We start from the raw sequence: 14,476 nt of genomic DNA on the forward strand, positions 1-14,476 counted from the left end.
CAGGGAATATTTTCCCTGTTATCATTGTGAGGAAAAAAATAGTTAAATTATATTTGGAAAAGTATCTGAAGCTACACACAAAAGTTTAACATTTCTTGAGGTCTAGTTTCTCTCCTGTCAACCTTTCATTCTAAACCACAACCTTAATTCTCTCTCTTTTTTGCTCATAAGAAGTAGAAACATTATTGCATAAGCACCTGGTCCTTTTGCTCTGAAAATTTTCAGCCAAAACATAAATTCAAAAAGGAATTTTTTGGAAGTTTTATTTTTATTTTTTTAAATATAAATTTATTTATTTTAATTGAAAGTAAGTTTCATATGTTTCTGTTTTTAGTTGTTTATAAGCATAGCATTGTTTACTGACTTAGTTTGTTTTGAAAAATAAACTCAAAATTATATACAAAGATTATGAAGATTCATTGTATGAACGTAATTGCCAAACCTGATTTCATTTTGATATGTTCTATCAATTCTACTTTCGTTGTTTTTGTTTGTTGTAAATTCTTAAAATGACATTTATAGTAACATCACACAGATTAACTTTAGCATAAAGTCCTTCTGATCTTATGAGTTATATTTTGTTTTACCATTTAAGCATCATGTGCAAGTTACTCTTGCCCCACAGATCTCTGAGAATTTTGTCCTTAAAAAACACCTTTGGAGTAGAGATTTTCCTTCTTTTGTTAAAAATCTTTCTTTGCATGCAGCTTATTGGCTTGTATGTTTCTATAGAATACACACACACACACACATATATGTATATAGACACACACACACATGAATGAGAGAGAGGGAGAATGAGAGGGAGTAGATTGGTTTCCCAGTTTCTAATCTTTCATAAGAATGTCTTTCTAATCACCAGGAAATAAATATTGACATATATTAATATGTTTTCTAAATATTATTTGTTTCAGATAATCATAGCAATATTCAGTAAAGAATGTGATCTTATCACATCAAAGTAAATAGGTAACAATGTCAGTGAATGTTAATGAAAAAATTTATCTTTTGCTAATAGCATGATATATGTTAAATCCATTGCTTTTCTGAGCTGTGGGATTGAGCATGCACACACAATCATGTCCTGTATGGCACTGATCTTTGCCATTCTTGTATCATATTTCTCCAAGTTTTTCTTATTCTTATCTCAGGAAAGAAAACCCATTTCCAGTTCTGATAGGAAAATTGTTAAAATATTTGCCATGTATTTCCTTACTGTCATCCCTTGAAACACCATAGCATATATTGGTATTTCATCAGAGTCTTCAAAAATACTTTCCATGAAAAGTTACTAGAATGAAAGTGCAACATGTGTATCTGGACAAACTCTGAGAGTACACTTAGAAAACCAAATTTCCTATGGAGACTCTCATGACTACTTCTACTTTTATTTCCCTCTCCCCTCAAACTCATCTGAAATTTTCAAGAAAAGCTATTTATAAGAACTCTATATAATTACATTGCCATTAAACTTAAAGAAATGTTTTCATAAATTTTCCCAGATTATTCCTTCTGAGTTAAAAGTTTTGAAAATTCTGAATGAGTCTGCCTCATTGTATGGAAACTTTTTCTAATGTTCTAGAACTTGCATTGTTAATATTTCTAAAATTACATATAAAAGTAACCTTCTGTTGAAGACAGGTTTAAAATAATTATTATAGCTATTATAACGCCCACCACAATATAGAATTTAATTGCTGAGCATAGTATTAATGAGTGCTAATAAAATGCTCTGTGCACAACACACAGGTTTATTTCACCAGGAAATATTTTGAAATAATTTGCCTTTTACATTATGCCATGGTGGGGCAGGGCATTTCCTGCTCTCAGAATTCAAATAAAACACATAATTTTAAGTTAACCTAAATTTGAGTCATATAAACATTTAATTAAGAATGAATGAAGTATTGTCTTTGAACAAAATGTAAACACAAAGCATCTGCTGGGCAATTTCTGAAAGACGAGCTGTATTACAATCTGTTATAGGCATTTTTAAAAGAAATGCATAACATAATTTTAAATGGCAGACTTTTTTCTTATAAATACTGACAACTAGTTGTATAGGTTGTGTTATTCTAGAATGATACATATATCTTGCCAAAATACATGCCAAACAATATTTCCCCTCCCACTCTGTAGACTGAATCCACCCACATTGCAAATTTTGGTTTTTGTTAGGAAGCTAGAATTCATAAGATTTGTCATTACCTGTTCTGCATGAGCCCGGACTGAATCATTTTCACTTCATACAATGAACATCTCTTATTTTTTCACTTCATACAATAAACATCTCTTACTTAGATTTTTATAGTCATATTTGGCAATTTTCTCCAGAAGAGATCAGTTTTCACTTTCTAAAAATATCCCTATAAATGATAAAAATCAGCTACAGATAAATGGAAAATATTTTTGGTGAATTAATATTACCAAGATTTATAGGTTGAATTGTTAAAAATTCCTAACACTGTTATTTAAAATATCTTTAATGGGCTAACTAACACTGGAGTCTTTTTTGTTCTTTTCTGTGTGAAATTTCGACACTATTTAAAGTTCAATTTCTTTTTGTTTCCTTTTATTTTTTTTTAACTTTTTATTTTTACTGTATTTTACTTTACAATACTGTATTGGTTTTGCCATACATTGACATGAATTCACCATGGGTGTACATGCATTCCCAAACATGAACCCCCCTCCCATCTCCCTCCACATAACATCTCTCTGGGTCATCCCTGAGCTCCAGCCCCAAGCATGCTGTATCCTGCATCGGACATAGACTGGTGATTCGATTTTTACATGATAGTATACATATTTTAATGCCATTCTCCCAAATCATCCCACCCTCTCCCTCTCCCTCTGAGTTCAAAAGTCGGCTATACACATCTGTGTATTTTTTGCTGTCTTGCATACAGGGTCATCATTGCCATCTTTCTAAACTCCATATATATGTGTTAGTATACTGTATTGGTGTTTTTCTTTCTGGCTTACTTCACTCTGTATAATCGGCTCCAGTTTCATCCCTCTCATCAGAACTGATTCAAATGTATTCTTTTTAATGGCTGAGTAATACTCCATTGTGTATATGTACCACAGCTCTCTTATGCATTCATCTGCTGATGGACATCTAGGTTGTTTCCATGTCCTGGCTATTATAAACAGTGCTGCAATGAACATTGGGGTACATGTGTCTCTTTCAATTCTGGTTTCCTCAGTGTGTATGCCCAGCAGCAGGATTGCTGGGTCATAGGCAGTTCTATTTGCAATTTTTAAAGGAATCTCCACACTGTTCTCCATAGTGGCTGGACTAGTTTGCATTCCCACCAACAATGTAGGAGGGTTCCCTTTTCTCCACACCCTCTCCAGAATTTATTGCTTGCAGATTTTTGGATCACAGACATTCTGACTGGTGTGAAGTGGTACCTCATTGTGGTCTTGATTTGCATTTCTCTAATAATGAGTGATGTTGAGCATCTTTTCATGTGTTTGTTAGCCATCCGTATGTCTTCTTTGGAGAAATGTCTATTTAGTTCTTTGGCCCATTTTTTGATTGGGTTGTTTATTTTTCTGGACTTGAGCTGCATAAGTTGCTTGTATATTTTTGAGATTAGTTGTTAGTTGCTTCATTTGGTATTATTTTCTCCCATTCAGAAGGCTGTCTTTTCACCTTGCTTATATTTTCTTTTGTTGTGCAGAAGCTTTTAACTTTAATTAGATCCCATTTGTTTATATTTGCTTTTATTTCCAGAATTCTGGGAGGTGGATCATAGAGGATCCTGCTGTGATGTATGTCGGAGAGTGTTTTGCCTATGTTCTCCTCTAGGAGTTTTATAGTTTCTGGTCTTTCCTTTAGATCTTTAATCCATTTTGAGTTTATTTTTGTGTGTGGTGTTAGAAAGTGATCTAGTTTCATTCTTTTACAAGTGGTTGACCAGTTTTCCCAGCACCACTTGTTAAAGAGATTGTCTTTACTCCATTGTATATTATTGCCTCCTTTGTCAGAGATAAGTTGTCCGTATGTGTGTGGATTTATCTCTGGGCTTTCTATTTTGTTCCATTGATCTATATTTCTGTCTTTGTGCCAGTACCATACTGTCTTGATGACTGTGGCTTTGTAGTAGAGCCTGAAGTCAGGCAAGTTGATTCCTCCAGTTCCATTCTTCTTTCTCAAGATTGCTTTGGCTATTCGAGGTTTTTTGTATTTCCATACAAATCTTGAAATTATTTGTTCTAGTTCTGTGAAAAATATTGCTGGTAGCTTGATAGGGATTGCATTGAATCTGTAGATTGCTTTGGGTAGTATACTCATTTTCACTATATTGATTTTTCCAATCCATGAACAAGGTATATTTCTCCATCTATTAGTGTCCTCTTTGATTTCTTCCATCAATGTTTTATAGTTTTCTATATATAGGTCTTTAGTTTCTTTAGGTAGATATATTCCTAAGTATTTTATTCTTTTCGTTGCAATGCTGAATGGAATTGTTTCCTTAATTTCTTTTTCTACTTTCTCATTATTAGTGTATAGGAATGCAAGGGATTTCTGTGTGTTGATTTTATATCCTGCAACTTTACTATATTCATTGATTAGCTCTAGTAATTTTCTTGTGGAGTCTTTAGGGTTTTCTATGTAGAGGACATTGTCATCTGCAAACAGTGAGAGTTTTACTTCTTCTTTTCCAATTTGGATTCCTTTTATTTCTTTTTCTGCTCTGATTGCTGTGGCCCAAACTTCCAGAACTATGTTGAATAGTAGCAGTGAAAGTGGGCACCCTTGTCTTGTTCCTGACTTTAGGGGAAATGCTTTCAATTTTTCACCATTGAGGATAATGTTTGCTGTGGGTTTGTCATATATAGCTTTTATTATGTTGAGGTATGTTCCTTCTATTCCTGCTTTCTGGAGAGTTTTTATCATAAATGGATGTTGAATTTTGTCAAAGGCCTTCTCTGCATCTATTGAGATAATCATATGGCTTTTATTTTTCAATTTGTTCATGTGGTGAATTACATTGATTGATTTGCGGATATTGAAGAATCCTTGCATCCCTGGGATAAAGCCCACTTGGTCATGGTGTATGATCTTTTTAATGTGTTGTTGGATTCTGATTGCTAGAATTTTGTTGAGGATTTTTGCATCAATGTTCATCAGTGATATTGGCCTGTAGTTTTCTTTTTTTGTAGTATCTTTGTCAGGTTTTGGTATTAGGGTGATGGTGACCTCATAGAATGAGCTTGGAAGTTTACCTTCCTCTGCAATTTTCTGGAAGAGGTTGAGTAGGATAGGTGTTAGCTCTTCTCTCAATTTTTGGTAGAATTCAGCTGTGAAGCCTTTTGGACCTGGGCTTTTGTTTGCTGGAAGATTTCTGATTACAGTTTCAATTTCCGTGCTTGTGATGGGTCTGTTAAGATTTTCTATTTCTTCCTGGTTCAGTTTTGGAAAATTGTACTTTTCTAAGAATCTGTCCATTTCTTCCACATTGTCCATTTTATTGGCATATAATTGCTGATAGTAGTCTCTTATGATCCTTTGTATTTCTGTGTTGTCTATTGTGATCTATCCATTTTCATTTCTAATTTTATTGATTTGATTTTTCTGCCTTTGCTTCTTGATGAGTCTGGCTAATGGTTTGTCAATTTTATTTATCCTTTCAAAGAACCAGCTTTTGGCTTTGTTGATTTTTGCTATGGTTGCTTTTGTTTCTTTTGCATTTATTTCTGCCTTAATTTTTAAGATTTCTTTCCTTCTACTAACTCTGGGGTTCTCCAATTCTTCATTTTCTAGTTGCTTTAGGTGTAGAGTTAGGTTATTTATTTGACTTTTTTCTTATTTCTTGAGGTATGCCTGTATTGCTATGAACTTTCCTCTTAGCACTGCTTTTATAGTGTCCCACAGGTTTTGGGTTGTTGTGTTTTCATTTTCATTCATTTCTATGCATATTTTGATTTCTTTTTTGATTTCTTCTGTGATTTGTTGGTTATTCAGAAGTGTGTTGTTCAGCCTCCATATGTTGGAATTTTTAATAGTTTTTCTCCTGTAATTGAGATCTAATCTTAATGCATTATGGTCAGAAAAGATGCTTGGAATGATTTCGAGTTTTTTAATTTATCAAGGTCAGATTTATGGACCAGGATGTGATCAATCTGGAGAAGGTTCTGTGAGCACTTGAGAAAAAGGTGAAATTCATTGTTTTGGTGTGAAATGTCCTATAGATATCAATTAAGTCTAACTGGTCTAATCTATCATTTAAAGTTTGTGTTTCTTTGTTAATTTTCTGTTTAGTTGATCTGTCCATAGGTGTGAGTGGGGTATTAAAGTCTCCTGCTATTTTTGTGTTATTGTTAATTTCCCCTTACATACTTGTTAGCATTTGTCTTATATATTGCGGTGCTCCTATATTGGGTGCATATATATTTATAATTGTTATATCTTCTTCTTGGATTGATCCTTTGATCATTATGTAGTGGCCTTCTTTGTCTCTTTTCACAGCCTTTGTTTTAAAGTCTATTTTATCGGATATGAGCATTGCCACTCCTGCTTTCATTTGGTCTCTATTTGCGTGGAATATCTTTTTCCAGCCCTTCACTTTCAGTCTGTATGTGTCCCTTGTTTTGAGGTGGGTCTCTTGTAAGCAGCATATAGAGGGGTCTTGTTTTTGTATCCATTCAGCCAGTCTTTGCCTTTTGGTTGGGGCATTCAACCCATTTCCATTTAAGGTAATTATTGATAGGTATGATCCCATTACCATTTACTTTATTGCTTTGGGTTCAGATTTATACACCCTTTTTGTGTTTCCTGTCTAGAGAATATCCTTGAGAATTTGTTGGAGAGATGGTTTGGTGGTGCTGAATTCTCTCAGCTTTAGCTTGTCTGTAAAACTTTTGATTTCTCCTTCATATTTGAATGAGATCCTTGCTGGGTACAGTAATCTGGGCTGTAGGTTATTTTCTTTCATCACTTTAAGTATGTCTTGCCATTCCCTACTGGCCTGAAGAGTTTCTATTGAAAGATCAGCTGTTATCCTTATGGGAATCCCCTTGTGTGTTATTTGTTGTTTTTCCCTTGCTGCTTTTAATATTAGTTCTTTTTGTTTGATCTTTGTTAATTTGATTAATATGTGTCTTGGGGGTGTTTTGCCTTGGGTTTATCCTGTTTGGAACTCTCTGGGTTTCTTGGACTTGGGTGATTATTTCCTTCCCCATTTAGGGAAGTTTTCAACTATTATCTCCTCAAGGATTTTCTCATGGTCTTTCTTTTTGTCTTCTTCTTCTGGGACTCCTATAATTCGAATGTTGGAGCGTTTCATATTGTCCTGGAGGTCTCTGAGGTTATCCTCGTTTCTTTTAATTCGTTTTTCTTTTTTCCTCTCTGATTCATTTATTTCTACCATTCTATCTTCTATTTCACTAATCCTATCCTCTGCCTCCGTTATTCAACTATTTGTTGCCTCCAGAGTGTTTCTGATCTCATTTATTGTGTTATTCATTATATGTTGACTCTTTTTTATTTCTTCTAGGTCCTTGTTAAACCTCTTGCATCTTCTCAATCCTTTTCTCCAGGCTATTTATCTGTGATTCCGTTTTGATTTCAAGATTTTGGATCATTTTCACTATCAATATTTGGAATTCTTTCTCAGGTAGATTCCCTACTTCTTCCTCTTTTGTTTGGTTTAGTGGGCATTTCTCCTGTTCCTTTACCTGCTGAGTATTCCTCTGTTTCTTCATCTTGGTTATATTGCTGCATTTGGGGTGGCCTTTTTATAATCTGGTAATTTGTGGAGTTCTCTTTATTATGGAGTTTCCTCACTTTGGGTGGGGTTGTGTCAGTGGCTTGTCAAGGTTTCCTCGTTAGGGAGGCTTGTGTTGGAGTTCTGGTGGGTGGAGCTGGGTTTCTTCTCTCTGGAGTTCAGTGGAGTGACCAGTAATGGGTTATGAGACGTAATCAAAGGTTTTGGAGTAACTTTGAGCTGCCTGTATATTGAAGCTCAGGGGTGTTCCTGTGTTGCTGGAGAATTTGCATGGTATGTCTTGCTCTGGAACCTGTTGGCCCTTGGGTGGAGCTTGGTTTCAGTGTAGGTATGGAGGCGTTTGATGAACTCCTATTGCTTAATGTTCCCTGAATTCAGGAGTTCTCTGATGCTCTCAGGCTTTGGACTTAAGCTTCCTGCTTCTGGTTTTCAGTTTTATTTTTACAGTAGCCTCTAGATTTCTCCATCTATACAGCACCGATGATAAAACATCTAGGTTAAAGATGAAAAGTTTCTCCACATTGAGGGACACCCAGAGAGGTTCACTGAGTTACAAGGAGAAGAGAAGATGGAGGGGGTAGTTAGAGGTAACTGGAATGAGATGTGGTGAGATCAAAAGAGGAGAGAGCAAGCTAGCCAGTAGTCACTTCCTTATGTGCGCTCTATAGTCTGGACCGCTCAGAGGTATTTATGGAGTTATACAGGGAAGAGGAGAGGGAGGAAGTAGACAGAGGTGGCCAGGAGGATAAGAGAGAGGAATGAGAAGGAGAGAGACAAATCCTGCCAGTAACCAGTTCCTTAGGTGTTCTCCACCGTCTGGAACACACAGATTCACAGAGTTGGATAGAGAAGAGATGGGGGAGGAAAGAGACAGAGGCCACGTGGTGGAGAAAAAGGAGAGTCCAAAGGAGAGAGTGGTCAAGCCAGTAATCTCGCTCTCAGGTAAAATTGGGTAGTGAAGTTTGGGTTTTTAAAAGTACAAAATTGCCAACAAAAACCAAAAAGCAAAGATTAAAAATCTAGAGTAGATGTTGAATTTTCAAAAATACAATATTAAAGAAAAGAAGCAGAAGGAAAAAAGAAAAAAAGAAAAAAAAAAGAAAAAAGAAAGAAAAAAAAAGCCACAAGAATTATTAAAAAAACACCAACAACAACCACGCAAAGACTATATATGGTGTTTGCCTTAAAAAAATAGTCTTTTTTTTGAAAAGTAATAGTAGGTTATAGAAATAAAAATTAGAAGAGAAATAGAAGACTTAACAATTTTTTTTTTAAGTTAGAAAAAAAAGAAAGAAAAAAAGAAGAAAAGAAAGAAAAGAAAAAGGAATGATTGTAAAAATAGTAAAGATATATCTGGTCTTTCTCTGATGTTGTGGGCAGTGTGGGGTCACTTCCAAGGCGGTTCCCTCTGTTTGACTTCTTTATGCTGGTTTTTTAGGCTCACTAGTTCAGTCACGCTGTGGAGAGGGGGGATGCTGCAAACAAATAGCACTGTCATGTGCACACAGTGTCTCAGCCTCGCTGGACCTGTCCCTTCTCACGGTGCACAAACTGCTCCAGCTCTACGATGCTCAGCCGGGAACCGTCTGAGGCTGGCCCTAGGCTGTGTGCACCTCCCTGGTCTAAGCCGCTCAGGTTCAGCACTCAGGTAGCTCTCAGAGGCACAGATTCAGTTGGGACTGCGTTTTGTGCCCTTCCCAGGTCCGAGTAGCTCAGGAGTTTGGCGAGCGCGGTCGCTGCGACTTGTCGCCTTTTCTGTCTCTGCTGCTCAGTTTTTTGGGTGGACCCATGGCGCCCCTTGTGAGGCAGATGGTGACTGTCCAGCACCCCCAGAAGTCTTAGCAAAGAGGCCTGCTTGCAGTTTGGTAGGTAAAATCTCTCCGGGGCTACAATTGCCCCTTTCCATCCCTTACGGCTCTGGCTGCCTGTCCCTGGTGGGAGATGGTCTGCAGCCAGCTATTTCCGTTCTGTCCTTTGTTCTGTGCGTGGTCCTGGCGGTGTCTTATGTTCGAGCTTTTCGCGTGGTAGCTATCTCACAGTCTGGTTTGCTAGCCCAAGTTAGATCGTTCTGGTTGCATGTGGGGCATTCCTGCCCACTTGTTACAAATCTCTGCAGCCCGGTTCTCCCACGCTTCCCTGCCCTGCCCCCATTTGCTAGTGGTGGATGCAGGTGTCTGTGCTGCTTTTCCAGTGGGGGAGTTACTGTTGGGCTTGTAATCTGTTGGCTTTAATTATTTATTTATTTTTCCTTCCTGTTATGTTGCCCTCTGTGTTTCCAAGGCTTGCCACAGACTCGGCAGGGAGAGTGTTTCCTGGTGTTTGGAAACCTCTCTTCTTAAATTCCCTTCCCGGGACGGAGCTCCCTCCCCACCTCCTTTGTCTCTTTTTTCGTCTTTTATATTTTTTCCTACCTGTTTTTGAAGACAATGGTCTGCTTTTCTGGTTGCCTGATGTCCTCTGCCAGCATTCAGAAGTTGTTTTGTGGAGTTTGCTCAGCGTTGAAATGTTCTTTTGAGGAATTTGTGAGGGAGAAAGTGGTCTTCCCGTCCTATTCCTCCTCCATCTTAGGATTGCCCCCCTCTTTTTGTTTTCAAGCTCATCTTTATTGAGGTAAAATTTATATGAAATAAAAATTAAATCATGCAATTTTAAATAATTTGAAATAAAAATTAAAGTGCATGATTCAATTTGACAAATTTATACAGTTAAGTAAGCATTAGTCACTCAGTCAAGTCCAACTCTTTGTGACCCCAAGGACGGTAGCACATCGGGCTCCACTGTCCATGGGATCTTCCAGGAAAGAATACTGAAGTGGGTTGCCATTTCCTTCTCCAACAGTTATGTAACCACCCCCACAGACAAAATATAGAACATTCACATCATTTTGAAAAGTTCTACAGTAGCCCCTAATCACAACCCATGACAACCACTGACCTGAATTCTTCCTGTTTGTGTTGCTGCTGTTCAGTGTCACAAGCATGTCTGACTCTTGTGACCCCATGGGCTGCAACATGTAAAGCTTCCCTGTCCATCACTATTTCCCGGAATTTGCTCAGACTCACGTGCATTGAATCAGTGATGCCATCCAGCCATCTCATCCTCTGTCACCACCTTCTCCTACTGCTCTCATCTTTCCCAGCATCAGGGTCTTTTCCAATGAGTCAGCTCTTTGCAGCAGGTGGCCAAGGATTGGAGCCTCAGCTTCAACATTAGTCCTCCAAAGAATATTCAGGGCTTATTTCTTTCCATAGTCTTGCATTTTTCAGAATGTCATATAAATGGAGTCAAATAGTACATCACCTTTTATGTCTGTCTTTTTTTCTGAATAAAATGCTTTTGAGATTCACTATCATATCAGATCTAATCCCTTGAATCTATTTGTTACTTCCACTGTATAATTGTAAGGGATTTTAAGTCTGAATTTTGCAATAAGGAGTTCATGATCTGAGCGACAATCAGTTCCTGGTCTTTTTTTTTTTTTTTTTTTGATGACTGTATAGAGCTTTTCTATCTTTGGCTGCAAATAATATAATCAATCTGATCTGAAGAAAGTGCCTGAAGTACTAAAGACAGAGGTTCGTGACATTGTACGGGAGACAGTGGTCAAGATCATGCCCAAGAAAAGAAATACAAAAACGCAAAATGATTGTCTGAGGAGGCCTTACAAATACCTGAGCAAAGAAGAGAAGTTAAAGGCAAAGGTGAAGAGGAAAGATAAACCCATTTGGATGCAGAGTTCCAAAGAAGAGCAAGGAGAGATAAGAAAGCCTTCCTCAGTGATCAGTGCAAAGAAAGAGGATAACAATAGAATCATAAAGACTAGAGGTCTCTTCAGAAAATTCAGAGATACCTAGGGAACATTTCATGCAAAGTTGGGCACAAAAAAGGACAAGAATGCTATGGACCTAACAGAAGCAGAAGATATTAAGAAGAGGTGGCAAGAATACACAGAAGAACTATACAAAAAAGATCTTCATTACCCAGATAACCACAGTAGTGTGATCACTCATCTAGAGCCAGACATCCTGGAATGTGAAGTCAAATGGGCCTTAGGAAGCATCACTACAAACAAAGCTAGTGGAGGTGATGGAATTCTAGTTGAATTTTTCAAATCCTAAAAGATGATGCTGTGAAAGTGCTGTACTCAATATGCCAGCAAATTTGGGAAATGCAGCAGTGGCCACAGGACTGGAAAAGGTCAGTTTTCTTTCCAATCCCAAAGAAAGGCAATGCCAAAGAAATGTTCAAACTACAACACAATGCACTAATCTCACAGCCTAGCAAAGTAATGCTGAAAATTCTCCAAGCTAGGCTTCAACAATACTTGAACTGTGAACTTCCAGATGTTCCAGCTGGATTTAGAAAAGGCCAGAGGAACCAGAGATCAAATTGCCAACATCCACTGGATCATGGAAAAAGCAAGAGAGTTCCAGAAAAACATCTACTTCTGCCTTATTGTCTACACCAAAGCATTTGACTGTGTGGATCGCGACAAACTGTGGAAAATTCATAAACAGATGGGAATAATAGGCCATCTTATTTGCCTTCTGAGAAATCTGAGTACAGTTCAAGAAGCAACAGTTAGAACCTGTCATGGAACAGCAGGCTGGTTCCAAATCAGGAAAGGAGTACATCAAGGCTGTATATTGTCACCCTGACTATTTAACTTATATGCAGAGTACATCATGAGAAATGCTGGGCTGGATGAAGCACAAGCTGAAATCATGATTTTGGGGGAAAATATCAATAACCTCAGGTACACAGGTGATACCACCCTTCTGGCAGAAAGAGAAGAACTAAAGAGTGTGATGAAAGTGAAAGGGGAGAGTGAAAAAGCTGGCTTAAAACTCAACATTCAGAGAATTAAGATCATGTCATCTGGTTCCATCATTTCATGGCAAATAGATGGGGAAACAGTGGAAACAATGAAAGGCTATTTTTTTTTTGGCCTCCAAAATCACTGCAAACGATGACTGCAGCCATGAAATTAAAAGACACTTGTTCCTTGGAAGAAAAGCTATGACAGCATATTAAAAAGCAGACACATTACTTTGCCAACAAAGGTCCATCTAGTCAAAGCTATGCTTATTCCAGTAGTCATGTATGGATGAGAGCTGGACTCTCAGGAAAGCTAAGTGCCAAGGAATTGATGCTTTTGAACTGTGGTGTTGGAGGTAACTGTTGAGTTTCCCTTGGACTGAAAGGAGATCAAACCAGTCAATGCTAAAGGAGATCAGTCCTGAATATTCATTGGAAGGACTGATGCTGAAGCTGAAACTTCAATACTTTGGCCACCTGATGGAAAGAACTGACTCATTGGAAAATACCGTAAGGCTGGGAAAGTTTCAAAGCAGGAGGAGAAGGGGACGACAGAGGATGAGATGGTTGGATGGCATCACCAACTTGATGTTTATGAGTTTGCATAGGCTCTGGGTTTGGTGATGGACAGGGAACCTGGTGTAATGCAGTCTATGGGGTCGCAAAGAGCCACAAAGACATGACTGAGCGACTGAACTGACTGACTGACTGAGATTCACTAAGACTGTTGCACGCATTCATTTCTTTTAATGGCTAACTAGTATCTTACTATATTGATATATCACTATGTGTTTATTAATTCACTGGTTGATTATTTCCTGTTTTTGGCTACTTTAAATGTTGTTGCCTTGAATATTTAAATAGAAATCTTATTGTGGACATATGTGTACTGAGTTTTCCAGAGAAGTAAAACCAAACTCTACCAATACAGTACAGTTAACTTTTCAGTCTCTAAAGGCCCAGTAATGGGCCAAAAACTGTTTCTCAAAAGGAGAACGGTTTTCAGAAGAGGATGACAGATTTTTGCTCCATAATCCTAAGGATCTGAGTTATGATTAACCTATCAGGGCCTGACAAATGCTTCAGGCAGCAGCCCTATCTGCCACTTGAAGCACTTTTGAATCCACTGGATTATGTGGCACAAGAGGGCAGAGTGGCTTGCCTAGCAGCCTGGACCTGGTGCAGAGCCTTCTTTACTTCTGGGTCCCACTCAAAACTAGCAGCTTTTAGGTTCACTGAGTAAGTGGGCCAGAGTAACACACCCAAAGAAGAATATGTCACCTTAGAAATCCAAAGAAACCCTGGTAGGTGTTGTGCTTTTTGTTAATTCACTTTTGTAGGGAGACCAAATGCAAAAACTTATCCTTCGTCTTGGAATGTATGAGCTTCCCTGATGGCTCACACTTTAAAGAATCTGTCTGCAATGCAAGAGACCTGGGTTTAATCCCTGGGTCAGGAAGATGTGGTGTAGAAGGAAATGGCAACCCACTGCAGTATTCTTACCTGGAGAATTCCATGGACAGAGGAGCCTGGTGGGTTACAATTCATGGGGTCCCAAAGAGCCAGACGTGACTGATTAACTAATACTTTCACTTCAGAAGGTGTATCTCAACATGTCCACACTACACATCTTGGATCCCTAGACATTTCACTGTGGTAGAAGGCCCCTGAACTTTTGTCGGATTGTATCCCTCTCTGACACACAAATGTCGCACCAATCCTAGAGTAGTTGCTACTACTTGTTCTCTAGGTCCAGTTAGCATCGTGCCATCATTGTAATGCACCAGTGTGATATCTTGGGGAACTTAAAGGCAATCGAGATCTCTGCAGACTGAATTATAATGTGATGGAGAGTTGATATAGTCCTAATTTAGAGGAGTCAAAGAATATTGCTGACTGGATTAATAACCATATTCCAT

The sequence above is a fragment of the Capricornis sumatraensis genome, chromosome 17, assembly GCF_032405125.1.
Source record: "Capricornis sumatraensis isolate serow.1 chromosome 17, serow.2, whole genome shotgun sequence".
Classification (NCBI taxonomy): domain Eukaryota; kingdom Metazoa; phylum Chordata; class Mammalia; order Artiodactyla; family Bovidae; genus Capricornis; species Capricornis sumatraensis.